The 21,034-nt window shown below is 38.7% G+C and overlaps 1 protein-coding gene across 3 annotated transcripts in view; it reads left to right on the top strand.

Moving 5' to 3' along the window:
• mgat4c (mgat4 family member C) overlaps positions 1-21,034 on the top strand; it is a 129,253-nt gene that overhangs the window by 5,032 nt on the left and 103,187 nt on the right. For 2 of the 3 annotated variants that reach the window (XM_035426951.1, XM_035426948.1), the window contains exons 1-2: positions 4,765-5,082; positions 20,621-20,759. The gene's annotated coding sequence lies outside the window, so the exon portion shown is untranslated. Of the gene's footprint in view, positions 1-4,764; positions 5,083-20,620; positions 20,760-21,034 lie in introns of those variants that run through there. The other variant, XM_035426950.1, reaches the window with a different exon arrangement.

The following is a 21,034-nucleotide window of genomic DNA, read 5'->3' as shown; positions in this document are numbered from 1 at the left end:
CAACCGCCTATTTATGTCCTCCTTTCTGTCTGTATTACACTCCTGCACATCTACATATACACACACAGGTAAGCTCAGCTGAGTGGGAATTGCAGTCAAAACTAAGTCTTGATATGTCCTTTGCAAAACCTTGACTATACAATTAATCTTTTAATTTAGTCTTGGCATGCAAATATCTTCCACAGAATCACTCTTATGAGGCATTACCCCAGAACACATCATTGCCTCACCTGGGATAATTTTCTCAAGCAAATAACACATCTCAGTCCTCAGTGATCCTTAGGGGTTTTAATGAGGCTGAAGATTCCTTTACCAATGAGTTTTTAATTACAAGAATGCCTTTCCCATCTGCAATGAAGTCATTTTGAATCATGAAATAGTTCTGAGGTATTTTAGTACCTGCATATCATATGAGCTGCCCCAAACACGATATTCTAGTTGATGTTGACTTGATGAGCAATTGAGGTGTGATGGTTTCCAGAGATCCCTGTGAATAGAATACTAACTTTGTCTGTAGACTGGGTGGGGCAGGGGTGTTTTGGCTTTTTCTGTTTCTTCCTTATCTAATTATTCTCCTACCACTTCACCTGCTGCTTCTTCTCCTCCTTGCCATCCATACCAGGGAGGTAATGTTTTAGACATTATGCTTGGGACTCTAAGCTTATTTTCGATAACTAAATTATTATTTTCAATTTAGAGCTTGTTTTTGTAATGTTGATGGTTGGAGGTCAATGTGTGCTTATTCAGTATTCATGCTATTTGATTAGACACAACCAATCATTTACTTTGTTAAATTTTTTTAATATGTTCATGCATTAACTTTCTTCAGTTCGGGTTTATCCACTTTGTGGAAAGTACTAGACACTTTTTGCAAAAATGAATGCTGTTTCTTATATGGATATACAGTACCTTGTTGTGCCTGATTATTATAATGAGATAATTTTCACTTATCAGCACATCAAACGTGTAGTTCCGTTATGCGTGATCAATATATACAATTGTGCAAGTAAAAATGTACAGTATGGCTTCTGTTCATAACAAAATAGGAATTATTTTACATTTTTACATTAGGCATAGCCTGCCACCATATTGCAAGTGTGTGAGTGCAGTCGTTGTTATGTAGAAAAAAGGCACATTTACACACCCTGGGCTGTTTAACAGCAGACTTTTCCCTGATTGGGAGCCTGCAGCACTACTATTAAAAGCTTGATTCCAGGGGTCGTGTAGCTAGTTACATTGTCTGCGTGTTCTCAAACCAAACGTTATGCTTTTTCTACATAATAAAAACTGAGTTTATCACTGTCAAACTGCTCCACCCAAAATACCCAGTCACAATCACAGACCTCCATGTTTCAAATAACTGCCATTTCAAAACTCATCTGTGATGGGCTGTTGCTGCACCTGACCTTAAATTAAAAAGTGATCATTATATTTCAGTCAATCAATGAATTACAATCAAGCAAATTTCAGCTGATGAGCAAAAGTGCTGCTGCTACTGCTGTCGTTGTCGGTAGAGGCGGCAGCAGTGGCGGTGGTGGTTGTGGGTTTATTGGGTCCGCAAAAGTGATGAACATGAAAAAACAAAGGAATAATGTAATCTAATGAAGAATAAACACCCACACATGCCTTTTCACATTTCAACAGTTGTGGAATGAAGATGTGAATTGATATGGCTGGAAAGAAAATAAGCACTTCAGAAAAATTACAGGTGACAACCCAGTAAACATTTCTGTTGTTGAAAACCCAGCGACATTTGGTTGAAAAGTGAAAGTTTTCTAGAAGACTAAGATGCAGCCAGGCTATATCCCAGTAAAACCTGTATAAGGAGTTAACCAAGTCTGTTTGTCAAAACGTTTCTCAACCTAGATTTCTAACCCCTCTAGATGTCTCGATTCCGGCTTTTGCTCACTGAGAAGGAATGCTACTGGCCCAGCAAGGTTTCCTTTCCACTTTGAAGATGGACTCATTCATTTATTTAAGGGACGTGTTTTCCTCCATATAAACACTGGAAGCTCTTCTGTGTGGGAGGCCCTTGGGAACTGACTTTTCGCTGAGCATTTGTATATAATGGACTCAATCTCCATGTTGTTTTACAAGAGAAGCAATGTGTTTGACAAAGGATATGTTGATGCATTCTATTCCCACGCTTTCAGGACCAAGATATGCACACTAGTACAAGAAAGGGAAAGGAAACAAACAACAGCATTTCAAGGAATCTGCTGTAGCTGTTTTTGTACATTTACTGTAAGAAAACTATGGGGGTGTGTGTGATTGTCAACACACTGCACATACAGTGCATCACCTTTGTATCTGTGTGCGTGTTGGGAACAAAAGCATTATGTAAACAATATTATGTTCTACGTTTATAAATAGGCCAACGATACATTCTTACTCTACGTAAAACATGCTACAGTGCTGTGAAAAAGTATTTGCCCCTTCCTGAATTTCTCTTATTGCCTATTTGTCCCACTGAATGGTTTCAGACCTTTAGACAAAATGTAATATTAGACAAAGGGAACCCGAGTAAACACAAAACAGATTTTTAGAATTATTATTCACCCATGGGAAAAAGTAATTGGTCCCTTAAACTTAAAAACCGATTACACCACTTTAAGCAGCAATAGCTGCAACCAAATTCTTATTTCATTTCAGTCTTTCACATTGCTGTGGATAACTTTTTTAAACAGTTCAACGTTTGACTCATCTGTCTTTAGAACATAATCCCAAAAGCTTGGAGATCATCCAGATGCTTTTTTTGCAAATGCAAGATGAGAGCTGATGTTTCTCTTGGCTAGCAGTGGTTTCCACCTAGCCACTCTCTCATGAATCCCATTTGTCCCAGACTATTGTGGAGTCATGAATACTGACCTTACCTGATGCTTAAGAGGCCAGTAGTTCTTTGGATGTTCTTCTGGAACCTTTCGTGACTTCCTGGATGAATTGTTGCTGTGCTCTTGGAGACATTTTGGCAGGCCGGCCACTCCTGGGGGAAAATTCACCACTGTCCCTATATTAACTTTTTTCATTAAATGAAAAAAGTAATCATTTTATGTCCCGTGTTTACTCAGTTTCCCTTTGTCTAATTTTACATTTTATCTAAAGTTCTGAAACCATTCAGTGTGACTAATATGCAATAATAGAGGAAATCAGGCAAAAACTTTTTCACAGCACTGCATAACCAATAAAACGTACAGCAGGCTCTTTTATAGAGCGGTGTAGGGAGAGAAACAGCCATGGGCAGGGAGAGAAATGGAGACATACTGTGAATGACAGACAGAGCTGCGTAGGCACAGGGAATCGGACAGAAACACATAGTGAAGGATGCAGGCACAGAGGCACACGGATGCAGAAACGGTGAACGATACAGCCACACAGCCAGAGACACAGCGATGGAGCTTCCTGTGCCTGGACGAGGAATAGGTTTCGATCTTAAATGACACCTGGCTTCTGTGACACCTGGGTTTGGTCCCAGTTGAGCCGGTAGCTATTCTGGGCCATCCCTGGCCCTTGCCCAGAGACCGCTTGCCCGTTTGCAGTGACAGCAGGTTTCACAGTGATAATTGCAGGTGAGCATCGTGCTATGCAGGCACAGACCTCAGCAGTCCTCATTTGACCGGCTCCATTCGTGACACGACGGCAGCCAACACGAACACTTCAGCCATCCCAGCTGCTGAGAACCACACAGCCCTCATTCCAGGCACAGTAAATACACCGCATTGAGAAAATTAGCCTCTGTTTCCTGTTTCTACTTTGGTAACATTTATTTTGTTTATTTGTTTTCAAAACCATGCCTTGGCAGATCAACTTATGACTTAATTCAACAGCAATAAATTGATTTAATTAACATTTTCAATTGTTACTATTATAGCCGGCACACTAAAGAAAAACCTACTAAATTCTTTTTGGAAGCATCCTTTTCTAATGATTGTGATATTGCACAGCCCCGTCTACTGTGTGGATCTCACTGACTGATCTGCAAACTGACCAGCAGTGTGTTCAGCCAATGCTATCTCCTGATGTTTCAATAGCAGGCAGAGATGGAAATATGCCTCACAACTCCAGAGCACTTCTCTGTCTTTGAGTGAATCAGCTTGTTTGCCCAAACTAACCTACACGTACATCTCGTGCGTTACCATGACCCTGAGTGGGTGGACATAGCCTGCTGTTTTTGCCTGAATCTATACTCCAATAGTTAAATGATTCTTGGGTGAGTTATACAAAAGGTCATTATTCTGTGCCGTTCTGTTCAGTGCTGCAATGTTGTATATTTTTGTCAGATTCTGTCAAGAGTCATGAGTGCACACAAGCAAATAATGTAACATACAGACCCATATATTACCATATTACAGTATAAAATGTGGTGAATGATCAGAAAAACAAAGTTTGTGTCGTTATATTAGGCTACATGTCGGCAATCACTCACAAATCTGGCAACAGTCATGAGTATGAATGTTACGTAATTATGACTTATATATGCTGCCGTAATTGTAACAATTGACTACAATACAAACATAACTATTTCGGAAATAAATAAGATGTAGCTGTGGCCATTCCTCCGTTTTTCTCCGCAAGTCAATCCACTTACAACAGACGCAAATATTTCAATCCACAGTTTTACAGCCTAAAGGGACAGCTGTCGCATTAATGATAGGGGTGCCGGGGGATTTATAGTCCTTAGAAATCTTTATCGTCACTTAATGAGCTCTCCCCAGCTGCGCATTGCAGCCAGGGGGCTCCCCCTCTACCGTTCTTCAAGCTGTGCTACTTGCAGGCAGCCAGACCTGTCGTGTACCGCTACTTCCGAGCTTTTAAAGTAACGCACCCTTATCCATACTGTTTTCATCCGCTCTGTGCTGTGTGCACATGATCTCTAAATTAATACTAGTCTATGAGGGCAAGATAGAAGCACCATTGGTCCCGGAATACCGCGCACTACGCTAGCGTATGGTTTTATACCGAAGTCTCGCAACTATTGCTCATCGTAGCCAGCGGTTTTCCGAGCAGGAGGGATACACAGCAATCACGCCTGTCTGCCCACTTTTCTTTCAGGAATTTCACCGAATGGACATGCTTGGTTTTATGGTACGCAACTTATCTTCTACTTACTTTAATCGGAAGTAGTGTTGTGTGTGCGTGCGTGCGTCTCCTGAGTCAACGTCGTCGGAGAACGTAAATTTCCTGTAAATTACTGCTGATAACTTTAGCCTAATCGTGTATTTCGTCTCAGTGTCAAGTGTGAATATCACTGTACTATTCCGGTTCTGAAATTATTCTAGTCTTCGTGTGCGAACATGATACGGCCAGGAAGAGCAGTGTGTGTATGAATTATTGAGACTTCAAAACTAAATTTTGAGCGCTGTGTATTTTCCACATATTGTTAATGCGTTAATATACTGTAAGACAACTATTTAATATACGTATAGGTTTGCTGGGTTTCCCAAAATATAAGAATAAAATATAATTGATCTTTACTGGAAAAGCGCTTTGATTTTTATCTCTTTCACAAAACAGACCTGGCATTTGAGTCACATATTTCATATACATAACCACAACCTGCCTACTCGGCTTCAAAACCGTAGCCACACTGAGTATGAACTGTCGTTTCATGGGTCTTCTGAAGGGTGAAAACTCAATGCAAGATAGCAACTGAAGAAAAAATACTTAACAGTTTTCCCCCAAGTTAATATTTCTCACCTTATTTCCTGCTCCTTTTCTGCTCAAAAGGCTTAGCCAATTATAAAAATGCTCTGTTCAAAATAACAATAAAAATATTTAATTGGATACAAAAACATACAAGGGAAATCATACAAAAAATAAAAAGATTTTAGACGTGTCTAGTGTTAGTAAAGTGCTAGCTGCTTAATTTGTTGCTAAAAACTGTCCTAAGGTTGAGTGTAGTAGCTTTCAAGGATCGACAGTGCTGCACATCCAGTCCCTTTTATGGACAGCCATTCAACTGGGAAATATTGGATTCCCTTATTATTTGCTTGTAATATAAAGTTATCTTCTATGGATCTTGTTATCCCTGTGAGAGTAGTGGGTGGCATTAGAAATAGTGTTACTTTATTATATTTTGAGCAACAAGACAGCATCCTGCTTATTTTAGCTGCTTCCCACTGCCACAAACTGGGAGAGAACTGCCACAAAAATACTTGGAATTGTGAACTTTTGTCACTATTTACCAGTAAGGAGTAGAAAATCAATGGAAATTTGTCACATTACAAGTGGATACTCAATGAGATGCCTTTGTTTCGCAGGACACCCTGTATGCAGTTGCATGCTGTATAGCAGTTTATAATTGGGATATGACATAGTTAAAAATGTGCATTATACTGTAGTAGCTCATCATTAACAGTAACCACCAAAAACAGTAGTGGCAGCAGTCTGATATTAACCTCTTGAGCACAAACACATGACTGGGAATATGTATAAAATTAAAGGGAAACGATTGAATCAATTGTCTTGAGTTTAAAAAAAAATCTCTAGGCAATGCAGGCCTATTGAGTTCGTTCACCATTAAGAAAAATAAAGTTGTACTTAAGTACAACCTGAGAAAAGAGAAAATCATATACACTGCGGCCCTTAAGTATTTAGACAGGGACACATTTTTTATTGTTGGATTTGAAATGAATCAATATGAGGTTAAAATGCAGATTGTCAGTTTTAATCTGAAGGTATTTACATCCGTATTGGTTGACCTGTTCAGGAATTACAGCCCTTTTTGTACTGTACCTAGTCCTGTAATTTTAGGGAACCAAAAGTTATTGGCAGTTGGCTGCTCAGTTGTTCCTTCTTTTGTGTGTTGTTGCATCCTTAGTTCATGTACAAGAAAGCTAACAAAAGGTCTAGAGTTGATTTTAAGCAGTGTAGAACCAAGGCTGGCCTGGTGTGTCTGGTCTCTAGCTGGGCAAAGCTAGTCACAGCTGGAAGAGTAAATTGGTGGTCAGACTCATGCAGTAGCTGACTATATAGGGTGGTCAGCTGGTACCAGCTAGAAGTGTTAAAAACACTGCTTAAACCTGCTTGAACAGCTTAGGCTGTTTTAAGGTGAAATGTTCAGCAGTGACAAGCAAAGCAAGAAGTTGCTATTGGCCACCTATGTCTTGTGCTATATTCATTCTTGAAATGCTGACCATGCCAGTGCTGGCAGTGGCAGGCAGCCACACAGGGCAGTATTCAGTCTTCCATAGCATTACCCAATGGTTCGGGTCAACAGAATTCATGCAAGCGTGACTCCTCATGGTTTATTGGATGCATGAACTGTACCTGCCCTAACGTCACATTAATTCTCAGATGTAATTACTGTGCAGCTGGATTAATTTTCACATCCATGTGGCTGCCCTGCTGCTGTATTCAAATTCAAATTGACTTGCTAAGAAACGCTGCGCCATTTGCTGATCATTGCACAATTATTGTGGAAGAAGTTATGTTAAATTGCATAACATCAATCTTGTCACTCTTGTCCCAAGTGCCATGATCAGCCATTAAAATGGCCTGCTGTGTTGGAACCTTACCTTTTCACAGTGCCACTTTATTGTTATGCTAAAATGCCATCCTCATTGTAGATATGACTCATTACTGTAAATACACTGAAATTCAGGGTTGCCAGCAAATACCTTTTTAGTAATGAGAATATATCTGTCTAAAATACTCTTACCTGTAACATTGTGGTTATAATGTTCCATTACTATGGCTATACAGTGAAACTGCCACGCCAGGTTAAATGTTTTTCAGTTTGGGAGCATCCATTTGACTTAGTGTTTGTGCTGCTTACCTGTTATTTATTCAGTAAAATTTTTCACATGTTGTACATCTGAAAAGTGTCATACAAAACAGGCAAACTACGAAAAAAAAAATTCATTTAAATTAAGTCATGCATGATACATTTTACAATGCACTGCATTATTTGCACTGTAATTATTAGTTTTGTGGGTATGATGTATTTTATAAATTTTTATGACTAATGCATTTATAATAGTGGGGTTTACTGTATTGTAACAAGCACGAATCCGCAATAGCAGCGACCGCACACGTGCATGCATCCATGTGTGCATGCATCCACGCAGACACCCTCACACAAACATGTGACTTCATCTTTGGCCAACCTTTGACCAACCTTTCCACAAAATCTTGTGCAAATCTGTGAATCCATTCGGGAGTTATTCGCCTTTTTGTGATAGGCCACGCCCCCTCTTGGTCAATCAGCCTGAAAGTTACTCAGCGAAGTAACTTTCAGGCCGAAAACTGTGGCCGCTACGGGGTGGGACACTTTTGTGGACCGACCGACCGACAGACAGAGCTATAGAGCTTCGGTCGCAGCTAAAAAGGCAAATAGCTTTTTCTGACATGAACTGACTTGGACTTTAAACAAGCTACCATCTTCAGCCTGGATGCCACAAATTTCAAGGTACATCTTTTTACATTTTCTGGAATTAAAGCCGTTATGAGCATTGGGCTCTTGAGGTTGGCTAAAGACTGACTTTACTAAATATTTGACAGACCTTGAAGGTGTCATGCATGCTTCATGAATGCCTGATGAAGTTGCACATAATATTAAATGTGACCCAATGGCGCATAATTAGTCTACCTCTGCCAGTACCCACAGGAGATGTTAGCATCATAAAAAATGGCATATCTGAAGCTCATCTTGTGACATTCCATCAAGCATCAGCTGTATGCAGCAGTTGCATTGTTGTGACACTGTGATATGCCCCATGGGAAAACTGCAGATATTAGAACTCTGCAAGTGATGTCACATGATCTCGTGGCCAAGATAGACAGGGTGCGGGATGCAAGCATGTGGTGAGTGATTCACAGATACCTACTTTACAGTTACCACTGGTGCTGGGTGGGCAGGCATAATATGCTCTCTCAACTCATGCCTCTGGGTTAAATTACAGACCAAGGTTGATTGTTAGAAAGGGCTTAATACGGGTTGTCAGACATCCCACTTTTATCTCCATATGACTTGCAGCAGGACCGGGCTCCAGGTTTCTCTGGTGAAAGTGTAGGGGGTGATAGTGAAATATTTGCTCTGTAACCTCCATGGATGTCAGATCTCTAAACAAAAGTGGACCTTGTGGAATCAGGTCGTAGACCATAGAAATCACAAGCATTATTTTCTTTCTGCCTGATGCATGGGTATGTACATGTAACTGTTTTTATTTATTTATATGGTTTAGCAAACGCTTGCATTCTCTGTCAAATGAACCATTGCGTTGAGGCAGCTCAGGTGAAACATCTTTCTAGTAGATACAACGGCAATTCCCTCATATGCCAACAGTCCCAGTTAATTAATTTTTAAAATTGTGATCAGGGTTGTGTTCAGAAGATACATTAAGCTTGCGTTGAGAGCCAGTTTATTTAGTTTGGATAATTGGTGTTTTTTATTTTTTAATTTATTTATGATATTGTAATAAATGCTGGTTTGTTGACATCATAACCTTTTCTTCCAACTTCTGAGAACTCGTGTGAGTTTAATTGACACTGTAACCATAAAAAAGAAAAGGCTAATTTAGCCATTTAGTCCTGGCTCTCATGGGCCCTGGCTGGGAGCTATCTATTTTTGCTATCAATTTAGCCCAGCATACATTCTTAAAGACATAAAGTGTACTTCCTCTGCGGTGCTGTCAGAAACACCCCAGGGCAGGCTCGGTTCATGGCTTTCAATCTGCCCATAACTCAGTGTTTCCAAAATAGCAAAAGGCTTTTTCAGTGATGCTCCTACTAGATATGGAAAGAGACCAACAGCTCAATGCAGGCTACGGCCTCTCTACATCCATAAATACATTTCATAAAACGGGCCCAGGTCATGGCATTGTTAGTGCAAGTCCCTTGATTCGATACAGTTTTTCTTCTGTAGCTGCAATATACCTGCTACAAATGGTCGTACAAATTCAGTAAGGTGTACGCTCTGAATAAGGCTTTTTAGTCAATATGCATTAGCATTTCGAGTACCTAGAAAAAGTAATGAGTGCGATACAAGTAATGCACTCTTTGTAAACTTGGATGTGCTGCCTTGTTCTTTTTTGAGAATAACTATTTTTGGCGGTTCTAAAGTAAGATTAGGATTTGGCAGTGAATATCCTGCTGTAAACATAATTGATATGGTCATTTTCAGAGGCATTAGTCTGATTTCCCAGCCATAAGCCTGGATTCAATCAACACTTGCCTTTAATTTTTAAACACAATAAAATGTTATCTTTTTTTTTTTTTTTTGCACATAGAGGTTAGAGCTTAACAGAGCTTGCCACAATTAACTCACCTAATGTATTTATTTAACTTACAATTATTTGTCAAAACTAAATTTTAATTGAATTCAGGCCATACAGTTCAGGAGATATTGATTTTGAGCGATTTCTCAAGAGTATTTCTGGCAAAGGCATTTATTTGGTCCAGCAGAAAGAGCACCCCTTAATGACCTTGTAACCTCTGCTTCCCAGCAATCTGAGTAATCTAACCTATACCATCCCATCCCAGGTCCACATATAATTATCTATATTTTTAATAATTTATTATTATATATGGTAATTATTATCCTAATAGAATTGATAATACTTACTGTATTAGCTTCAACCTCCAGGCAGGCAAAAGCTAACAGGCTAACATCGTTACCAACTACACTCACAAGCCAGGCTATACAGAGGTTCAGTACAGTAGCTCTCTAGACTCATGCTTTTTGCTTAATAATGTACTGTTAGCAAGTTGAAATATTTTGTTGAATTAACAATGTTACATATTTCCTTTATATGCTGATGTCTGCGTTCCTGTACTTCTTTGTTGTACATCGCTCTGGATAAGAGCGTCTGCCAAATGCCTGTAATGTCTTCCATGTAAGACTGGGCGATGTCAAAATTGGCATCAGCCGGTATGGCCAGTCAATGATTAGTTGTTGATTAGATGCACAATTTCCATATTGTGTTTCTTTGGTTGTCCTTCCCTCATCCAAGTCCTTGATGGCAGAGAATCACTAGCATGAGGTAAATACATAGCACCTTCATTTAGCCCCTGTTTTGACAAGGAGAACAATCTCATTGTTTCATAATTATGAGTTTTTGCTTAAAAGCGTGCGTTGTCTGCTTGCCCATCATTTTCCCTGCTGATGTCGAGCGCAGACCTTGTGCTTACATTGGACTACATTTGCATTTGTTATTAGAAATTTACCATTTCATTGTATTATAATGGACCTGAATGAATCTCAATGAGAAGGCTGATAGGTACTATTTGTGCCAGATGAAGCAATTATAGTTCTGCTCTACAATTAATTATTGCATCTATTAATGCACTTTTGTGGTCAGGCTGAATAGAGTGCTTTGTCTATACTCTGTTTGGTAGGGGTAAGGCTGTGGCTCATCAATGTGGGTGAATTTTCTGCGAAGAGTTATATTATACCTCCAGAAGGGCAGTGTTTCTCTTCTTGGTGTCAATGCTGAATGGATTAAAACAACGATTTTGATAAAGCATTACAACCAGAAGATGCACAAAAGCTTGAATGCACTACCCTGGTCATGGGATCTGTTCATTTATACTGTCAAATGGAATTTTAAATTATCATGACCTAGAAGAGCACAGTGTGTAGTTCATAATATTGGACTGCTTTAAGGTAATTGTGTGATTACCTTGTGTTAAAATAGATTTTAACTTCAATATTCTTTAACTTTAGGATTTAATATTGAAAAATAAAAATATGAATGCAAGTGATATACGCTATTAATACATTTCAATAAGAAAATGAATATTTCTTGAAAAAGTATTTTAAACTAGATGTAAATATGAATATACTATAATACAATCTGTCATGACAGTAAATTGGGAAAAAAGCAGGAATTACTCTCCTTTTACTTATAATATTCTTCTTCCCTCTTAATTGCATATTATCAGTCATTAACTGAATCCATGTTACATGCTAGTTATTAATTTAATAGAACAGCCATTAATTGATTATTAGCTATTCACTAAATGTAGTCATACATTGCTGTCCTTGTTTTTATTTCTCCCCTATGGTCATGGCAAGTAATACCCCTCAGGTTGTATTTAATTTTCTTTCTGACAGCAATAGATGTGTCCGTGTGATTAAAGTGCCACAGCGCTTTTCTACTGTTATCAATTACACTAATTAAAGAACATAAAGGCAACCTTTGCTTAAGGAATTGTAATTACTCTGTTAATACTGGATATGGCATGCTCATATTAATCCATTGTTGAACATCTAATGCTTGCTGTCTTTACGTAATGTGATTTTAAGGCATTAGTAAGAACAACCAGCAATCTCATCTGCATTTAATGCATATCATTCATAGACATTAAGTTGGGCTCTTTTTTAAAATAATTGTTCACACAATACATGCTGTTCATAAAGATAATTGATCAGTCATGTGATAAAAGCAAACTAGTTGTTTGTGATTAGAACTACTTATCCTGAAAATACTTATCCTAGTAAAACAAGTAAAACAATTTTATATTTTGTGTGTTACACTCATGCTACTTAATGAATTTAGGAATCGATAAATAGACATCAATCGGCTATTTGCTCCTAGTCTGGTTTTGACACAATTAGGCAATATACTTTTAGCTATACTCTGTACTTATGTATCCTTGTGGTAGCTTGTGGACTTCTAAATAAAGAAGAGAAAGAAAGGTTAATAAGCGTGCCACATGTGAATAAAGGATCACCCATTAACAGCTAACTTCTTTTTACATTAATGTTTTTCATTTTATTTTTAATTAAACAAGAACTGGTTGTAAGATCATCTTCAACCGTTTGTTCTGACCAGAAATGGTTGATGTATCATAATGATGAATAATTGTGGTTAATGTCTTTAAGTTTTGACTAGGGCACTGAATCTGGAAATCTTCCTGGCTGGTAGAATTTTTGGTGCAGCTCCCATATGAACAAGCTGTTTGTATTTAAATATTATAGAAGTTTCTGAGAAATGAATTACAGTTGGTGAACTAATGTGTAAATATCTATATACTTTACACTTAATAGAGTGTTGGGCCATCAAGTGCACCTGCATCATGACATAAAGTCCTCCATTTATGGAATCCTTAATGTCATAACTCCATTGTTCCAGTAGGTCCATTAACTCAGGCTTATTTTATGGAAGGGGATCATTCCAGAAAATGTCATGAATGCATTATTCGGTTCAGATCTGCCGACTGAGAAGGCCATACATATGGATAATGTAACATCAATGTCATGCTCCTCAAGCTACTGGGTCAGTTCTCTGTGGATGGAGGCATTGTCATCTTGAAAGACAGCCCCCTCTGTAGGAAATAAATTCTGTAATATAAAGATGATCACTCAGTACCATTAAGTAACAATTGACATAAACTTTGCATTATAATGGTGTCAGGTGTACCCAGAATGTACAGGAAAAATACATCTCACATCATTATGGAGCCACCAGTATCCCTTCCTGCTGGAACACTTGTTTTCGATTCATTCACTACTTGGTGATGCTGGGCCTGTATTGCAGCCATCTTCAACTCTTCTTTGTTTTGGGGGCTAGTTGCCTTATGTTTTCTCTTCATCATATGAAACATGTTCAACTGGATTCAGATTATATACTTTAGGTATACACAATACTGGCTTCTTTGTCTATGTACATGTGTCTGTAATCCAAAATGCATCTGCTTGTATTCAAGCTAACACTGTTAGCTAGGTCAGGTGCTATTTTCAACTCAATCTGGCTAGAATCCATTTAGAACCTGGCTGGTTTATCTGACCACCCCATGCTCTCTTTAGTACAGAAGTATTTTGTATAGCAGACGTTGCTTATCTGAACAGGAATAAGTTCAAGTTTGAGTCAATGAAATTACAGAACAAATTAAACAAGACTGTAACCTTTCAAATGAGCTCTCATTGGTGGCAATGGGTCGAGCCATTGCCAAGTAATCCAACTATGTACTGCTGGGGGGGGGGGGGGTGTGCATCACGAAGACTGTGCTGATAGTGAGTGAATGCACACAGCCGAAAAGCCAGCTAGTTCTTCTAATAACTTGCCACTGTGCTGTAAAATGTATTTATAATTATGACAGATTGGAGAAAAAGGTTTTACACAAGTATATGAAGTGCTTGAAAAAGCGGATCTCAATTAGAGGCTTCATTCTCATGTTTATGAAGTGGAGATTTGCTAGATGGGGTCCTAGACAAAGTTATGGCCACACTGGAGGTCATTTAAGTTCACTGAAAAAGTGAGTTCAGTGTTCTCCCTATTATTTATTCTTATTCCACATCAACATTATGTATGTGTCTTGTCCACCAGCTTTTTGGCAAGACCTACCAAGTTTGGTTAGTAAAACCTGGTTGCTTGTGCTGTTTGTGCAAATAGCGCAGATAATTTTTTTTTTCAGATGTTTTGGGTTTCACATTTTCCAATTGATTAACACGTTCGGAATGTGAGCAGCTGACTCAGCTAACTGATTTTTTTTTTTGTGTGTGATTTTTAACACTAACTAAAGTTCACATTTTCTATTGCCAGCAGTTGTTATAAGACAAGCAGTATATTGAGTTGCTGATATTCTAAATCATGCCACTGTGCTGACAAGAGTGCTGAAATGACCTGATTACAGAATTATCTGCAGAATTCAGGAACATGTAGTCCTTGCATGTGAAACATAAATATCCTCATCTTTCATAAAATTTCACAAAATATTTTTGTCCCAGAGGTATACAGCATTAGAAAGATTTCTTATTTAATGAGGGTACTACATTCATGGTCTTTCTCCCCAAATTAAAGCCATTAACCTCCTGTGGATTTAAATCTGATCCACAAACTAATAACCCCCAAACCCAACCCCTGGGACCTATAATATATTGCCTTGCTTGCAGTGGCCTTTATCAAATCACTGCTTTTAATTTAAAACAGTCAGACACAAGAAGGAGTGTAATCATTGAACTCTGGCAGTGTAATTACAATAATGAATCGCAAGGTCTTTCTCATGTCTTTTGCCTCAGACCACATGTGAGACTTTTACAATTAGAATGTTAAAAGGAATCATGGCCCAAGCACCATTACCCCATAGAAATTACCAGCAGATTCAATAACACTGTCATGCATTCTAATTGTTAAGGACCCTATAAAATCTTTCTTATTTCTTCCTGATTTCTGATTTGTTGGTGTTATATTTCCTGATTTTGAAATTCCTGATTATCGTATAAAACATATTTTTATCAAAGATATTTTTATCCTCATTTTCATATGACATTTTCTTTGCTGAATTTTCTATTCATTTGGTTCCATTTGGCTTTTATTTTGAAATAATACTTCCTCAGAACCTAGTTTTTTTGACATAAAAACCCCTTACTGCTGACATGAAGCTGAAACTATCCATTTATATTGCTGGACATTGTTTGAAGCAAATCAGGATATGTACCTTGCTTAACGGTACAATGACAGTGCCCCACCTGGGAATCGAACCTACAACTTTAAAGCTGCGGGGCCAGTTCCTTAGCCATTACATTACACTGCTGCCCTAAACAGGGCTGCAGCCATGTAAACATGGAAAAGAAGCAAGGGGGTGGGCTGCTCAGTGTCTCATCCTGTAATGGTGCTGTTCTTGCGTATGTATGAGCCACATGGTCTGGTGTCCAATCTAGACCTTGTGAGTGCCCACTGTGGCTGTCATCCCTGTCATGGCAACACACTGTGATTGGAGGGTTTCAGTCAGCCAGGATGACAGGATGAGTCTCATTGCACACTAGAAGCCCCTTCTGATCAATCAGGTGCCCACAAGTCTGTCTGTTGAGCTGTGTCTTCCTCCGACTCAAGTCTGTTGGGGAATTAATTGCATACTGAGGTATGATAAGCAGGGGCAGCTGACATCCCATTCTTCTGAACACATGCTTTGGGTATAAAGGGGACAACCAGAACAGAGAAGAGAGGGTGAGGTTGGGGTTTGAATTTGGAGAAGTGGATCTTTGAATTCATGATCATCGATCAAAATTTTGAATCATCTTACTATGATACTACTTGTTGGCTGGACTGCAACAGCGGGGCCAGCCCTATAAACGTGAATGTCTGTGACTGAGTGAGTGACTGATGAAGTTACACCATTGGTCGGCCAGTATGAACAAAAACAAGACCTGGTCTTGTTTTTGTTCTTATGAAAGCAACAGCTTGTGTCTTAAAACCATTCATGTTATTGCAAATATGTAGTCAATATGCTGTGGACTGCAGGGATTGGTGATATCAGTTCTGTCTAGATTTTGTGATCATCACAGGAGGAACCTCTTTTCGATTCTGCACCTACCACATTATTATCTTTCCCTCCTCCTCCCCCCTTTCTGCTACACCAATTTCAAAAAGGCAGCCTCTTTCTCTCTCTCTCTCTCTCTCTCTCTCTCTCTCTTTGATGGAAAATTTCTTCTTCAATAATAACCCTTTTATGCTTTTGAAAACCATACTTCACATTCCTAGTGTACAGTAGGAAAGGCATGTTTGTTTCACTATGAGAGAGACCCAACATAAATAGTTTGTTTTGATGTAGTAATTGAAACAACTTTGTGACTTGGGATTACAGCATGGAGAACCTCTGGATTTCTAATTCCCCTGCATAGTCCACCCTTAAAAAAAACACAAAAAAACAACAACCCTAAACTGTCTACAAGACTATATGGCAAATTGTATTATATTCCATTCTACAAGAATTGTTGTATTGTATGCTATAATATTGCTGTAGTTAAAATCCCATACTTTTTTCTGGAATGTGTATTAGAACATTTTTTTTTATTTAATTTTTTTTCATTTCTTAATTTAAACTGCATGGTGACTGTGCTTAGGTGCCTGATAGAAAAAGTACATTTGCTCCATTTGGTCATAGAAACAAAAATATATATTCAAACATTTACAAATTTAGAACATTTCCACCACAAAATCATGACAACCAATTGCTACTATAAAATATGTGGGGATCTCATTGGCCCTGAGGTTGCACATGTATAAATGCATAAAATTATACATTTCCCAATACAATGTTCCACGGGAAGCAAGTGAAACAGTTATGCCGGAAATGCGTTGTGTTGTGGAAGATTAGATTACATGTTCATTGGACACTGATGGATAGAAGAGCATGGTTTATCGGTAAGTGCCTTGACGCATTATATGTAATGTGTACTACCCAATATGCTGATGATTCTGATAAACGCAGCTTGAACCTCTGTGTACTTGACACCTAGCGTTTTATGTTCCTCTGTCTTTATTTTGAGAACATAGTGGAAATAAAACGGTTTTTATTTTTAAATATACATAAAAGGGAAAAGCCATAAGCCATTAAAGCACAGCGAGTGAGTGTCAGCAGTCTATTCTTGGAGTGCAGAAGCACAGAAGCACTTGGTTTTTTTAGCGGAAGCCAGTGAGAACAGACTGTTCCGAGACTGCGAATTGACTGACGTCTTAGCCACTTAGCTTCAGTTGACTCATCAGATGGCCTCCTCGCAGGTTTCGCTGACAGTTAAATGCGCTGTAGTTAACAGAAAATATAGAAGACTTTCTGTTTTGCCTATTATATTTTTACAAAAAAGGTGGCATGTTTCAGATTAGTTGTAATAAGGGACGTTTTCCTCTTGTTAAGTTACAGCCACAAATTGACCAGTTTTAAGGACATGTCACCAGCTTCAAGCTCAGTGAACACAGAGCCAATGATCACAGAATCCTCTGTACAGTGTAGTGCTTTGAAAAAGGAAAAATCACAAATCTTTCATTTTTTGCTTTTGAATTACTTTAGTGTATTTATAGAGTACTGTGCTGTTATTGTACTGTGCTTATACTCAGTGTTTCTTTGGGAGGGTAAGAGTAATACTATGTACCCTATTTTCTGTACTTGCCTCATCACAGTTGGCTTGGTTATGAGACCCAGGGCCTTGAATATTCAGTGCTTCTTGGATGTTCTACAGAGCCCTACATTAATGATGATAAAAAATTCAGGTGAATCTTTGCACTGGGATGTATATCTGGCCTGCACAACCCTATATGATAGCCACTGGTCCACTCTTTGTGTTCAACTCTGTGTCCTGCTCAGTGTTCAGCTCTGTGTCCTGCTCTGTGTTCAGCTCTGTGTCCTGCTCAATGTTCAACTCTGTGTCCAGCTCTGTGTTTAGCTGTGTCCTGCTCAGTAACCAGCTTATTATCTTCACGAAAAGTACTCAAACACTTGGATTGATTCAACTCATAAATCTGCCCAATGATGTTTAAGTGCACTACATTTTTCACACCTGGAAACCAGCAGCCTGTTAGCATTTAACCGTCATGGCTTTTAGACAAGATGTACTTCCTGAATGCTTGGCCATGCTTCCCATCTCCAGTCCTTGCACGTTTAAAGTATTGCCCTGACTTCTACAACATCTGCTCTAAAAATGAATGATACTCATCTCAATATTGGTGCCTTCGTATTCATAATCATCCTGCCAGGAAATTAAGCCTGAATATGGAAAAGCTAATATAATTCACCGTCTGTAGATTGGACCTGCAAAAGAAAGGGCTCGCTCCAAAGAAAGGGCTGCATGAGTGTGTCATGCACATCATTTCATTGTTGTCTGTTCATTGGTAGTGTGGTCCTGCATAAGCTCCCATCCCTTTGCATGTTTTAAATAGATGGCACTGCATGCAAGCCATTGCAACAGGGAAAACCATAGTTAGCTGTGCTCCTCTAAATGTACGTTCTGCATAGGTTGTCAAAATCACACCTATGGCACAGGTTCTTATGGGCAGGTGTGTCCTCACTCTCATTTTTCACAATTCCTACAAGCATACATATTTTCATTAAAATGTTGCATGTCTGTAAAAAATCCTTGGATTAGTTCACATTGGTAAGGTTGGTCAAATAGAATGTTAGAAGAGCAGAATGGGTGAACTCTTTCAAGATCCCAATTTTTCATCATCAACTGGCTTTTTCAATCTGATCAGTTATGATACAATAAATAAAAGACTATATAATATCTCAAATTATCACTTGAAATGAAAGACAAAATCTCAGATGATTTTTCAGTTCAAAGTAGATTAATAAATAAACATGTTTTGCACATGCCATCATTATCACATTAGAATACATTTAGAGGAACTACACTTTGCATCAGTTAATTTCCAGTTCATAACCTCCCACTGACTATATTTCCCTCCCAAAATTCCCTGTAAAACACACACAACTTTCATAATATCTATATCACTATAAAGCAGGAGGCACAGCAATTTGGTTTATCTCCTCATCCAAGCCTGGTCTTAAGTCAGACACAACAGTGAGACATTAACCCATTGATGTAAAGTGGTCTTTGTGTGGATAGGTTGAAGGTCTGACCACAGTGATGCAAAAAAAAAAGAAAAGAAAAAAAAGAGAGATCTGGTCACCGCAAGACATTTTACCCTTTCAATGGATGTAGCCATGTGCTTCAAATACACATGATGTTTCTGGTAAATATAGCCTTGAGGAAGTAAATATTGTTACGGTGAACAAACACAGCTCAGGCTGGGAGTAGGGATAATCTGACTGGTGTTTATTCTCAGTGGCACGCAGGTGGTGAGAGATATCTTAGCACTGATGTGTAATTGCCTCTCGTGTTGATTCGGTTTCCCACTGCCTCTGCACAAAAGCGGGGACTATGGAGATCACATGCTTGTTATTCGTGCCACACGGCAGTGAAAGCTTCATTCCATGCCCTTGTCAAAATGTCTCCATTCCTCCTTTTGCCACTGCCACCCAGCAAGGCGTAATACCACTTAGTCAAGATTGTTCTTTCAGGGTATCTTGTGGTAAGCAAATTCAATTAGTCCTGTGCGAAGAAAAAGTTCTGAAACTGGTAATTATTGAAAGCGCTATCAGTACAAATTGTATTAATGCACCAGACAAGCCTCTGTTGTAACTGCATTGCAGCCATTTTGCAACAAAAGGAATACTTACTGCACACTTTCTGAGGTGAGAAGGATTTAATTTATTCATCTAGTTAAACTGAGACATCATTATAGTTCCAGGTGTCTTAGAACTACAATTACAACTTTGGCAATGACATTGTAGAACACTTATTCTCTTTAAATACATGCAATGCACACATTGTTCAGTAGTAAAGGATGCCTCTATTGTAATTATTCTTTACATTCCTGCGCACCATTGAAATTTTACTATTATAAGCATCCTCATGTGTCACTTATTCCATTCTTTTTTGGATTTTCGTGGTCTTTTTCCACTCATTAATTTTTTCTATGTTACAAGAGTTAATATAGCAGCGTATGGAAACGCTAAAGTGGAAACATGTTTTTTTCTCTTTGTGTGGTATGCATCTTGAATTACATAATAAACACTTGGAATTCATGAACCCGTGTGTTGTATTCTCCAAGGATCCTTCAGATATCTTGGCGATTCCACAACAGCGGTATCCTGTAAAATTCTAAGCTGACTTCAAGCAGCTCCTCTGTTGCGTCTTCCCCTTAGTTGGCAGCTCCTTGCCTGAGGCAAACCCTCACAGCTCACAGCTGAAGGGCCTCTGACATTTCTTCTGGAGTAAACCGAGAACCTTTCTAAAGCTCTGAAGAAAGGAATCAAATGCCGCAGAAGCAGTTCCTTATCTCTGCCATCCAGAATATTTTTCAAGGAATAACAAAAGTCTGTTTTCCTGTTATTTGCTTCACAGAGACGAGAAGCTCCCTCAGTTCTTCGCAAAACACGCTGCCCATGAGATCTGGATTTTTCCAGAACTCACGTTTAAAAGGGGGAAGATCCTGAAGCCTAGAGCCAGAACCAGGAGGAGGAACTCCTCTCCTTAACAGGAGGTGGGTTCTGCTTTTTATTATTATATTGTACTTTTTTGAACACTGTATGTGCTTCAACATTTTCCTGATTTTGCAAGCTTAGGTCACCAACTGCTGTTTATTTTGGATTTCCTGCTGCGGTTCTTCTGTGGTTCTCTTATTTTCGATCAGCTGTAATATTTTAACTCTTTAAGTAGTATATTAACGCAATAATTTTTGTGGTCACTTGAATGAATAAGTGTTCTATTTAAGAATGAAAAATGTAAGATCCCATTGTAATGAGGTTAAGTGTCTAA

Source organism: Anguilla anguilla, chromosome 7 (assembly GCF_013347855.1).
Source record: "Anguilla anguilla isolate fAngAng1 chromosome 7, fAngAng1.pri, whole genome shotgun sequence".
NCBI lineage: Eukaryota > Metazoa > Chordata > Actinopteri > Anguilliformes > Anguillidae > Anguilla > Anguilla anguilla.
This window is presented reverse-complemented; position numbering and strand designations above follow the sequence as displayed.